A 13985-nucleotide genomic window follows, 5' to 3' on the forward strand; every position below is an offset into this window, starting at 1 on the left:
CCCAATAATTTAGGTGCTTGAACGAATTTATAAAAGCAATGAAGGTTCTTTGTACATTCTCCAGTTCCGTAATTCTGCCTGCCTTAAAAGGGGCTGTTAGTGAACACCATTATTTCACGCTAAAAAGCGCATGTACGTTACGCATTATCAGCATTGGATTAGTATCTGATATTTCAAAGGTTCTAGTTAACCAGCCAATCAATTTCGTTGCAGTTATGATAACACTTGGGATCCTGGAATTTAATATTGACATACTACTCCTGAAACTCAAATTCCTCTTCTGCTCTATCTAGTGATTCCAGTTTTACACTACATTTCAGTTTACATTTTTTTTTTACCGCAGCAGAGTATGTGAAAGTTGTTCTCGCTGAACATATAATTTCGAGTGGCGTAGTCGCTGTCCTCGATGGATGTCACTCTCATGTAAATTGTAGTATCGTTTATAAAAGATAACGGAGCTATAATTTATTTCTTTGTCTATATCAGGTATAGGAAGTAAAGTGAACTGGGGCAAGTACTGTGTCGTGTTATGTTTACCTTACCTATATATATATATATATATATATATATATATATATATATATATATATATATATATATATATATATATATATATATATATATATATTTGTAGATGAATGGTTCAGAGAACCGACATGTAGATAAATTAGACACATAAGGTCTATAAGCTGCTTCTCCGCTGATATGCCGTATTCTATTCAAGATTCATGAACTGAACACATCGACTCAAGGTTGAGGGACTGATTACCTCATTCTCCTCCTGTTCTTCAAGTTTCTCCTACGTATGGACTGATGAAGCCACTGTGTGGCGAAACGTTTCCTCAATAAAGATACCCAAGCGTTGCACATGTGTCTAATTTATATATATATAGATATTTATATATATATATATATATATATATAGATATATATATATATATATATATATATATATATATATATATATATATATATATATATATATATAGATATTTATATATATATATAGATATATATATATATATATATATATATATATATATATATATATATATATATATATATATATATATATATATATTTACTTGGTGACTCTTTCAGGGGCCACTGCCCTCGTGGTCCGGTCCCAGACCAAACCCCCCCTTTTTTGGTCTGATCAACCAGGCTGATGGTGTTGGCCGCACGCTACCCAATTTATACTCCACAACCCGGCTGATCAGGAAATGATTAGAGGAACTTATCAAGTTTCCTGAAAACAGCCAGAGGTTTGCTAGTAGTTCTAACACGAAGGAAAAGCACTGAACAGAAGAGGACCTCTGACGCTTATGAAGTTCTCTCTTGGTGTACTAATCGCGCCCCAACTTTTTACTGGCAGACTGCGCAAAATACCGCTAAGTCTCTTGCTTTCATACTGTGTGATTCTGGTGCGCAGGTATAGAACCAAGCCCTCCAAGATTTTTCCAGGTGTAAATTATAATGCGCCTCTCCAGCCTACGTTCCAAGAATACAGTTCAAGGGACTTCAAGCATTCCCTATTGTTTGACTGAATGCATACAAGTAATGTAAGTTCCTTATGTTTTCTAGAGAACAAGATGACGTTCAGTGGTGATAAGTTCCAGCTGCTTAGGTATGAAAAGAATGAAGAACTCAAAAGGAAGAATGTATACAAAACTCAAAGAGGATCGTCAAATAGAACGATAGGAACACGTGAAAGACTTGGGAATAATTATGGCAGCTGGCCTTTCTTTCAAAGAACATAAGATAAAGGTCACGACAGCCAGGAGGATGATAGGGGTGGGTAGTGAGAACCTTCAAAACAAGGAAAATGATGTCAACAGTTACACTTTTAAATCGCTCGTGTTCCCTCATTGGAATATTGTTCAAGTGTTGACGGCCCCGTTCAAGGCAGGAGAAATATCAGAGCTGGAACAAATACAGAGATCGTTTAAGGCCCGCACATAGTCAATAAGACATTTAAATTACTGGGAAAACTTTAAAGTCTTTAATATGTATTCAATGGAACGGAGGAGAGATACATGATACTATATACCTGGAAAGTACTTGAAGGCCTTGTCTCAAACCTGCACACTGCCATAACATACTGGAGCGATAGATATGGGAGGAAGTGCAAGATAAACCCAGTGAAAAGCAGAGGGGCAGTGAGCACAGTAAGGGAAAACTCTATCAACATTCGTGGTCCCAGATTATTCAACATATCCCAGAAGATATCAGAAACACTGCTGGGACAAGTGTAGAAATCTTCAGGAACTGGACAAGGTCCTTCCTGAACTTAGCCGTATAGAATGCGAGAAGGATTTGGGGGTTATGGTGAGCAGCAACCTTAAACCAAGACAGCAGTGCCTAAGCGTGCGTAATAAGGCAAATAGATTGCTGGGATTTATATCAAGAAGTGTAAGCAACACAAGTCCAGCGGTTATACTTCAGCTTTATACATCTTTAGTAAGGCCTCACCTAGATTATGCAGCTCAGTTCTGGTCTCCATATTACAGAATGGACATAAATTCGTTAGAAAACATTCAGAGTAGAATGACTAAATTAATACATAGCATTAGAAATCTTCCTTATGAAGAAAGATTGAAGACTCTTAAATTACATTCGCTTGTTAGACGAAGAATGAGGGGAGACCTGATCGAAGTGTATAAGTGGAAGATGGGTATTAATAAGGGGGATATTAGCAAGGTCTTGAGGATATCTCTCCAGGAGAGAACCCGCAGTAAAGGATTCAAATTGGACAAGTTTAGATTTAGAAGGGATGTAGGAAAGTATTGGTTTGGAAATAGGGTAGTTGATGAGTGGAACAGTCTACCTAGTTGGGTTATTGAGGCTAAAACCTTGGGTAGTTTCAAATATAGGTTGGATAAATACACGAGTGAGAAGGGTTGGATTTGAGTGGGAGTTGCATATGAGAGTGGATAGAGTTATCAGATCTTATTTCTTGGGTGGCATTGAAAATTGGGTTGGGCAAATGTTTTGTTAGTGGGATGGATTGTAAAGGACCTGCCTAGTATGGGCCAACAGGCCTGCTCAGTGTTCCTCCTTTCTTATGTTCTTATGTAGGTGCTAGACCAACCAGGCTGTGATGAATATGTGGGGCTGCGGGCCACCAACAGCAACAGCCTGGTTGACCAGGCAGGCACCAGACAAGCCTGGCCCATGGCCGGGCTTCAGTAGAAAAACTCGGAACTCATCAAAGGTATCCTTTGACATCGGCACTCCTAACTCTCGCTCTATGGAATGATTTGAGTTTGTCTTGTGCCGCCTTTCAGTCGGCTTCCACCAGTCTTCCACGGAGGTGCAACTCAAACTTGTTTTCACTGTTGTCTGAGGCCCAATGAAAGACGTTATTCCAGTCTCGAGAAACAGGTTTTTCACTGTGGAGCCAAGCTGACTCTAAACACTATTTTATTGACAACTGCGACACGATCCACGGGGTACGAAAACAGTTAAGTCCATCGTAAGTAAAGAAGCGGGACCAGGAGTCGAGAATCCACCCCCACAATCACAACAATGTTGTAGATGAATGGTTCAAAGAACCGACATGTTGTTAAATTAGACACATGTGCAACATCTTGGGTATCTTTATTGAGGAAACGTTTCGCCACACAGTGGCTTCATCAGTCCATACAAAGGATAAACTTAAAGAACAGTCATCATGTCACTTGTGAGCCTAATCGTGCACAGTTTATTATCATCATGTTCTACATAATTTATTTCTGGAATATCGCTAGTATCTTCCTGAATAAAAACTGAGAGGAAGTATGTGTTAAAAATTCTACATATTTCCTTATCACTGTCTGTGAGCTGACCCGAGTAACTTTTGAGTGGGCCTATCTTGTCCCTGATCTTACTTCTGTATACCTGAAAGAATCCTCCTGGGTTAGTCTTCGATTCCCTTGCAACTTTAACCTCATAATCTCTTTTTGCTTTTCTTATTTCCTTTTTTATTTCTCTCTTTAACTGAATATATTGATTTCTTAATTGCACCTCTCCTCTTTTGATTTGCCTATATATGCCTCTCTTTTGATCAATGAGATGTTTTAATCTATTGTTCATCCATTTGGGATCATTTTTGCTTGATCTGATTTCCCTATTTGGAACATAAGTTGTCTGAGCAGCTAGAACTATGCGCTGGAAAACGTCATATCGGCAATCATCACCACCAACCTGACCCATAGTCAGGTCATTCCAGTTCAGCCCGCCCAAGTAATTTTTCAGTCCTATGAAATCAGCCAAGCGGAAGTCAGGGACAGAGACTTGATTGCCATTATTAGGGGAATTCCATGATATATTAAAACTGAGTGATTTGTGATCACTTTCCACAAGCTCATCATTAACCTCAAGATTATTAATTAGCATTTCCCTGCTGGCAAGAACCTCTAGTTGGCTCTGTCACAAACTGTTTTAAAAAACAATCCTGAATCGTATCAAGTCACTTGATTCTAAATTTCCTGTCAAATTGCTCCATCTGTCTATAGTTGAAATCTCCCATTATCACAACATTTTCGTATGTATAGGCCTTACGAATTTCATCCCATAGAAGTTTACCGCACTCCCTATCAAGATTTGGGGCCCTGTAAATCACACCCAAAATTAGTTTTTCACGGCCCTCGAGAAGCTGTAACCAAACAGATTCAGTGGCTGACACTTCTAATTTTATATCTTGTCTAACACAACACTTTAAATTGTCTCTGACGTACATCGCTACTCCACCACCCTTCCTGCTGACTCTGTCAGTGTGGAATAATTTATAGCCTTGTATGTGACATTCAGAAGGCATCTCTCTATCTTTCAGATTGAGCCAGGTCTCTGTTATAGCAATGATATCTATGCTTCCTGCACTTGCAATTAATCTTAGCTCATCTATCTTATTTCTTACACTCCTGCTATTAGTATAGTAAACCTTAAGGGAGCTAGTCCTTTGCTGCCCTCTGCTGTCGCCCTTTGTTTGCTGACGTGATCTATTGTCTTTATTTATAACTTCATGATGAATGTCTTTTATACATTTACTGTCTTCAACCCTAGTGTTGCATCCTGACTGTTTCCCACACACACCCATACCTCTATCTTCTATCAGTTTAAAATTCTAGGCATTTCAGCAATGGCCCTCTCGATTGAGTTTGCAAGAGCTACCACCCCTGCCCCAGAAAGATGTACCCAATCCCTTGCATACATATCATATTTGCCATAAAAGTTGTCCCAGTTGTCAATGAATGGGATTGCAAGTTCCTTGCAGTATCTGTCTAGCCAGCAATTTACACCAATTGCCCTAGACAGCCATTCATTGCCCACTCCCCTTCTAGGCAAGATGCTACATATAATTGGGATCCCTCCCTTAGACTTAATTAAATCTATAGCTGACCTGTACTTATCTAGCAGCTCTTCTCTCCTACCCTTCCCAATATCATTTCCACCAGTACTGAGACAGATAATAGGCTTGTTCCCATTACCTGACATGATATTATCCAACCTGTCGACTATGTTACTAACACCAGCTCCTGGGAAGCACACACTCTTACCTTCTTATTCCTATTACAGAAGGCACGGTCCATATATCTTACCTGTGAGTCCCCAACCACAAGTATGTGCTTACATACACACACACACACACACACACACACACACACACACACACACACACACACACACACACACACACACACACACACACACACACACACAAGACCAGGAGCTATGAATCGACCCCTGCAACCACAATCAGATGAAAACACCGGAGAAAACAAATCTACGCATCAAGTAAAGAGCACCCTTGCTTCTCTCTTTCTCCCATCCTCTCTCTGCCTCCTCACCCCTTGTGTTTACCTCTTGCTCTCTTCCCCCCCCCCCATCCTCACGTGCTGCACTACGCACGACTTCAGGCGCACAAGGAAGGGATAGGAAGGCTACCAACCCCTTACCCAATATATCCCCTACCATCAACACCCCACCACTTTCGGTATAAGAGTCAGTCACCGTCAAATATAATAATATAACAAGTACATGTACATGGTATACAGTCCTAGCTGACATCAATGACATACTACTATACAGAAGCCCCTTGTTATGCTAAGCATTTCAGGCAAATTAGGTCAATTTTGTCCCAGGATGCGACCCACACCAGTCCACTAACACCCAGGTACCCATTTTATTGATGGGTGAGCATGGACAACTGGTGTCTTATGGAAACACGTCCTGGTTTCCAGCCGTATGGGGATTCGAACTCCGGATCTCAGTGTGTGAGCTGAGTGCGCTACCAACCGAGCTACGGGACACTCCTCTCTTTTCTATATACTTTTCACAATGGCACAAACTTTGTCTTAAATGTATCACGTTTTTTATAATTAATGTACCAAAAAAATTAGAAACTAAACCTTTAAATGCGCTGTCACGTGTAGGAGGATCCAGTGATCCAAACTGATCCTTAATGGTAATTATAGGGACCAAATAGAAATAATGAAGAGCACATGGAGATAATAACCACAAGGAGATAATGAAGATCACATGGAGATAATGAGGAGCACATTTATTATTATCCTCGTTAACGACGTGAAATGTAGAAAGAAAGCACAATAAATATTTACACGTCTTCAGCAGTATTGCATAAAACAAAGTGCTTTATGACAGTAAAGTAAATCGCACTCAACATTCAGAATCCAGACCTTCACTGCAGCTTTACATAATAGTAAGTTTATTCAGGTATACACAAATACAGTTACATAGATTATCATACATAGCAGCATATGTGTAGAGAACCTGGGATAACCCCAAAAAAAAAAAATCAGAGTGACTTATTTCCATTGGGGTCCTTTTACCTTATTATTATAAAGGAGATAATATCTTATTATTCTAAAAGAAGATAATGATAAGACTATCTAGTACACGAGGGTCATTAAGACTATCTACTACACGAGGGTCATTAAGACTACAATACGAGGGTCATTACTAGGAATAAGGTAAAAATTACACGTGTGTTAGCTAAAAAAAATAAAAAATCATTCCCCTCCCTTTCTGTAGCTACATTCATCAGACACCTTTTGGCACTCTTCTTGAACTGGTTCATGTGCGGGCAGTCTGTCCCATTCCTTTATTGCTGTACAATAAAAGGTGTTTGAAGCCTGGCCACTGACTGTGGTACTACAAAGTTGTGCTCTCTCCCCCTAATACTATGATTGCTCTGGTTCCCAACCTTGACAAAATTGGCAGCAAGATATTCTGGACACTGTTTGTGAGCAATTTTATAAACTTGATTTAGCTTCAGTTGTTTTACTCTGTCTTCAACATACAGCATATCCAACTGCTGTAATTCATCCTGACTTACAAGCTCTCTTGGTCCCAGGCCCAGGATGAATCTTACCATTTTGTTCTGGGTGATTTGCAGTCTATCCTTCAGTTTTTTTTTGTCAAGGCAGAGCACCATGAAGAGCAAGCGTAGTCCATATGACATTGTATAAGGGCTAGACAGAGTCATGCGAGCCTCAGTAGGTAGACACTGTGCTTGTCTGTAGAGTAACTTCAGTCTGGCATTCGCTTTCTTTACTACACTGTTCCCTATCAATTCTCCTAACATGCATGGGTCAAAGGGGATTCCCAGATATCTTACTGAGGAAACTGAAGTGATGGGCTCCCCATTACACTGGACATTAAAATTATTTACCATTCTCAGTTTGTTTCGTGCCAAAGAGAATGGCTTCAGTTTTCCCGAGGTGCAACGATAGTTTGTTGTCTACTAACCATTTGCTGCAGGACTCCAGTTCCAGTGTTAATACATTTGATATATCTTGTGGGTCTTTACCTGACACTAACAGAGCACTGTCATCTGCATACAGTAGGAGTTTGCACTTGACACTGATAGGCATGTCGTTAACATAGCAAAGGAATAATAAAGAACCCAGAAAACTACCTTGGGGAACTGCACATATTATCGGCAGGGGTTCTGATTCCGTTTTGTTGATTTTGACAATTTGTCTCCTGTTACTTAAACCAGTCTACCGAACCATACCGATAGCTTGAAGTTTCTTACATAATATATTGTGGTTGACAGTATCGAAGGCCTTTTGCAGGTCTAAGGTTACCATACCTATGAAGTTCCCCATCGACATTTCAGTTCTCATGTAATCCATCAGATTAATTAGGGAGGTGTCGGTTGAGTAAGATCTTCTAAAGCCTGATTGATAACTATGGAGAATGTTGTTGTCACTACGTTACTTACCTACTTGACAGTACACCGCCCTCTCTACAATTTTGGATATTACACTGAGTACACTGATATCAGACCTACTATTTTTCTTGAAGATAGGAGTAACTCTGGCCTCCTTGAACCCCTCCGGTATGGTATTATTGGTGATGGACAAATTTATTATGCGAGTAATAGGGATTGACAGTTCAGAAGCACCATCTTTTAGGAGCTTAGACGGGATGTTATCCGGGCCGGTGCTCTTAGTTGGGTTTAACCTGCTTAGTTCTTTTTGAATAAAGTCATGAGATACACTTACTAGTTGACAACTGTTTGAGGTTACCCCTTTATTGGTATAGTTTGTTTGAAGCTTATCAGAGTCTGTGTTACAGGTATTTGATGCAGTTGGTAGTTTACCTACTAGTGTTGATGCTAAGGTTATTCCTAGCTACTAGACCGTCATTATCACCGTCATTTTTCTGCCTGTTTTGCCTCTGCACAACAGTTTAAGGTCCTGGATTAGTTTGGATATTACCAGTTAATAGCGCTACTACAAAAGCTGTGTGCCACTGTTTTTGTTTGGGTATACACGATGTATTGTGTCACATGGTATACACGATGTATTGTGTCACATGGTATACAGGATGTATTGTGTCGCATGGTATACAGGATGTATTGTGTCGCATGGTATACACGATGTATTGTGTCGCATGGTATACACGATGTATTGTGTTGCATGGTATACACGATGTATTGTGTCACATGGTATACACGATGTATTGTGTCGCATGGTATACAGGATGTATTGTGTTGCATGGTATACACGATGTATTGTGTTGCATGGTATACAGGATGTATTGTGTCGCATGATATACATGATGTATTGTGTCGCATGATATACATGATGTATTGTGTCGCATGGTATACACGATGTATTGTGTTGCATGGTATACATGATGTATTGTGTCGCATGGTATACATGATGTATTGTGTCGCATGGTATACATGATGTATTGTGTCGCATGGTATACACGATGTATTGTGTTGCATGGTATACAGGATGTATTGTGTCGCATGGTATACATGATGTATTGTGTCGCATGGTATACACGATGTATTGTGTTGCATGGTATACACGATGTATTGTGTTGCATGGTATACATGATGTATTGTGTCGCATGATATACATGATGTATTGTGTCGCATGATATACATGATGTATTGTGTCGCATGGTATACACGATGTATTGTGTCGCATGGTATACACGATGTATTGTGTTGCATGGTATACACGATGTATTGTGTTGCATGGTATACACGATGTATTGTGTTGCATGGTATACAGGATGTATTGTGTTGCATGGTATACATGATGTATTGTGTCGCATGATATACATGATGTATTGTGTTGCATGGTATACAGGATGTATTGTGTTGCATGGTATACACGATGTATTGTGTCGCATGGTATACAGGATGTATTGTGTTGCATGGTATACACGATGTATTGTGTCGCATGGTATACAGGATGTATTGTGTTGCATGGTATACACGATGTATTGTGTTGCATGGTATACACGATGTATTGTGTTGCATGGTATACAGGATGTATTGTGTTGCATGGTATACACGATGTATTGTGTTGCATGGTATACATGATGTATTGTGTTGCATGGTATACAGGATGTATTGTGTTGCATGGTATACACGATGTATTGTGTTGCATGGTATACAGGATGTATTGTGTTGCATGGTATACACGATGTATTGTGTTGCATGGTATACATGATGTATTGTGTTGCATGGTATACAGGATGTATTGTGTTGCATGGTATACACGATGTATTGTGTCGCATGGTATACAGGATGTATTGTGTCGCATGGTATACAGGATGTATTGTGTCGCATGGTATACATGATGTATTGTGTTGCATGGTATACAGGATGTATTGTGTCGCATGGTATACAGGATGTATTGTGTCGCATGGTATACAGGATGTATTGTGTCGCATGGTATACAGGATGTATTGTGTCGCATGGTATACAGGATGTATTGTGTCGCATGGTATACAGGATGTATTGTGTCGCATGGTATACAGGATGTATTGTGTCGCATGGTATACAGGATGTATTGTGTTGCATGGTATACAGGATGTATTGTGTCGCATGGTATACAGGATGTATTGTGTCGCATGGTATACAGGATGTATTGTGTCGCATGGTATACAGGATGTATTGTGTCGCATGGTATACACGATGTATTGTGTCGCATGGTATACAGGATGTATTGTATATTGTCAGAATATACAAATAATTTGTTAAGAAACACAATATGTAGTTTAAGGCATTTTATTGAGAAGAACAGAACAAGTCCCTCTTAGATGAGACGTCATCGCAATATAATACCATAAACTGTCTTATTACTTAGAGGTCTTGTACGTAAATGGTTCAAAGAACCCATAAGTTGATAAATTACACTCATGTTCAACACTTGGGTATTTTTATTGCAGAAATGTTTCGCCACACAGTGGCTTAATCACTCCAGTACAAAGAAGAAAGGTGAAGATAGCAAGAAATTTGAGGTAATCAGTCCCTCAGCCTGGAGTCGATGTAATCAATCCATTAATCAAGATTGATGGATTGATTACACACACTCCAGACTGAGGGACTGATTACCTCAACTCCTCCTGATCGTCACCATTATTCTTTGTATTGGACTAATGAAGCCACTGTGTGGCGAAACCTTTCCACAATAAAAATACCCAAGTGTTGAACATATGTCTAATCTATCACCAAGATGTCTTGCAATGTCTTTAAAGAAAATGCAAGGCTGAGAGACATTGGTCACTCACAACTGTCTTCCAATGGTCAAAGGAAAACAAAATGACAGTCAACGAAGACAAATTCCAACTGCTTCGATAAAAGGGTTTCTATATCTCCCTATACCTATTGAAGTCTTTCTTGATCTTATCTGCCTCTGTGTGGACTCTAATTCCTTTTCCTTCCAAGGGAAATATTATTCTCAAATCTTCGGTGTGGCTATGGGCTCTCCTCTCTCTCCTGTCCTTGCTAATCTTTACATGGAATACTTCGAGACTGTTCTTCTTCCTACCATCAATGTGCAACCTTCACTCTGGCTCCGCTATGTGGATGACATCTTTGCTCTGTGGCCTGATCACTCCAGTCTCTTCCAACCTTTTCTTGAAGCTCTTAATAATCTTGCCCCTTCCATTAAAGCTAAATGGGAATCTAATTCCTTGCTTCCTTTCCTTGATGTCCACGTCCACCGCTCAGATACAGGTTTTTCCTTTTCTGTTTACCGAAAACCTATGCACAGTGGCATGTACATTCACTACTTTTCCTATCATGCTTCCCCTGTCAAGAAAAGTGTTCTTATCTCCCTCTTTCTCCGTGCCCTCCGCATCTGTGATCCTCAGTTCCTTCCAGCAGAAATTTCCACTCTTCATAATTCGTTTTCCCGTCTTGGCTACCCTTCCCATTTCATAGACTCTGCCCTCTCACGTGCTAAACGTAATTTCTTCTCTCCCTAACTCTCTACTCCTGGGAACTCTTCTGTCCTCTGCCTTCCCTACATTTCCGGTCTTTCTAATCTCAACAATTCTCTCCATCCCTTAGACATCAAGCTTACTTTCCGCCAGACTAACACTCTTCGCACTAATCTCGTTCATACCTCTCCTCCCTCTACAGATGTTCCTGGTGTCTACTCCATTTCTTGCTCCTCCTGTCCTCTTCAATACTTTGGAGAAACTGGTCGATCTCTTTCTGACAGACTTAGGGAGCACAAAAATAGTGTTAGGCTTGCCGACACTAACAATGCTCTTTTCTGTCACGTCAGAGATCACAGCCATCCTATTGACTGGTCTTCTGCTAAAACTGTCTTCCCTACTTCCAACTCTAACAGTCGCCGTCTGGTTGAATCCTCCCTAATACACAACTTTACTTGTATGAATCTTAGTCCTGGCTTCGTCTCTGTAGATGCCTTCCTCTCCCACTACATTGTAAAATGTTCCAAACTTCAGAACACACGTGACTTAACCCGATTCCTCATTTTTTTTTCTTCTCCCTCTTCCCCTTTCCTCTTTCCTTTTTTGTCTTTCTTTCTTCTGTCGCGTGTTTCTGTTCTTTCATTATTTATTTATTTCATCACTTCCCCTTCCCCCCACCTCTGTGCACTTGCTCTCCCTCTGTGGGCACCTAGCTCCCTTGCAGTGCTCCCCTTTCTTTGTATTTGACTGGCTCCTCCTCCTTAATTCCCTACTACTACTACTACTACTACTACTACTACTACTACCTCTTCCTGCCTATATACAGCCGTCCTACTCCACTTCTGGTTGGTGTGACTTTGTATATGGTCCAAGTCGGACCGAAACGTCGTCGTAAGCTCCTCTCTTCTATGTGCGGGTTATTTGTGTATCGTTCAGTCACGGTATTGTGCCTTTTTTTTGTTATAAAACGAAGAACTCAAAACGATCATAGGATACAAAACACTGGCAGATCATCTCACTAGAACGAAAGTAACACATAAAAACTCAGGAATAATGTCAGATTACATCATCCACTCTACACACAACCCTAACTTATGGAAGAGATACAGGAGGAAGTATAGAATAAACCCAATAAAAAGTACGTGTGTCAAAGGCACAATGAAAGAAGACTATTAACATCCGTGGTCCCTGGCTCAACACTCTTCTATCAGCACATAAGAAAAGACTATTAACATCCGTGATCCCTGGCTCATCACTCTTCTACCAGCACAAAAGACTATTAACATCCGTGGTCCCTGGCTCATCACTCTTCTACCAGCACAAAAGACTATTAACATCCGTGGTCCCCGGCTCAACACTCTTTCACCAGAAACAAATGTAAAAGCTTTTAAGGGGAAACTGAACCAATTCTTGCAAATATGCTATCCTCAAATTTGGTTTCCGTGACGTCAAACTTTCAACATGGGTGTATAATACTTACAAGAAGATTGGAATTGTTAATGCAGTGCGAAGGAGCCAATTTAGTATATTTTTTTAATAGTGCAGTAGTTTTTCTGTACAACAAATTAATTATGCATGTTCTGAACAGCTTCAATCTGCAATGGCTGATTTATTTTATGAAAAGAATGGTATTTTTTATGTTTAATTTGAGTAGGTGCATATCTGCCAATTTATACTTAGAACTGTTGGAATCCTTTGTGCAATAGCTTAATAATAAATCTTCTGGCTGGTTTTAAACTTGTAGCACTGGTGCTTTTTCTTAAAGGAAGCTTTACACTGAATTTGGGTTGTGTGTGCTTTAATTTGGCAATATTTTAAATAAACTGGTCTCCTTGCACTAAGACATACTTTCTGATACGCTTCAAACATTAAATACTGATGTATTATACTTAGATGTATAAATATTTAACTGCATTAAAAATTTATGTTCAACTTTGTACTATTCGTTTTTGCGTGCATCAAGATAGACGTGGCTGAACTTATGGAATCCGGGGAAATTTTGGAGTTATCCCTGTGTGCTTACAATGACAGAAAAAAAGGCAGTATGACAGGTGACAGTATGACAGGTACTAGACCAATATGGTACCATGAGTGACAGCATGACAGATACCAGACCAGTAACAGCAAGACAGATACCAGACCAGTAACAGCAAGAGATACCAGACCAGTAACAGCAAGACAGATACCAGACCAGTAACAGCAAGACAGATAGCAGATCAGTAACAGAAAGACAGATACCAGACCAGTAACAGAAAGACAGATACCAGACCAAAGACAGTGACAAGACA

General features: G+C 39.9%; 1 protein-coding gene across 1 annotated transcript in view; it reads right to left on the reverse strand.

The window, feature by feature from the left end:
• Positions 1 to 13985, reverse strand: part of UBL3 (ubiquitin like 3) — a 59450-nt gene that overhangs the window by 44442 nt on the left and 1023 nt on the right. The gene's annotated exons all lie outside the window — the stretch shown is intronic.

The sequence above is a fragment of the Cherax quadricarinatus genome, chromosome 4 (assembly GCF_038502225.1).
Source record: "Cherax quadricarinatus isolate ZL_2023a chromosome 4, ASM3850222v1, whole genome shotgun sequence".
In the NCBI taxonomy this organism is placed as follows: Eukaryota; Metazoa; Arthropoda; class Malacostraca; order Decapoda; family Parastacidae; genus Cherax; species Cherax quadricarinatus.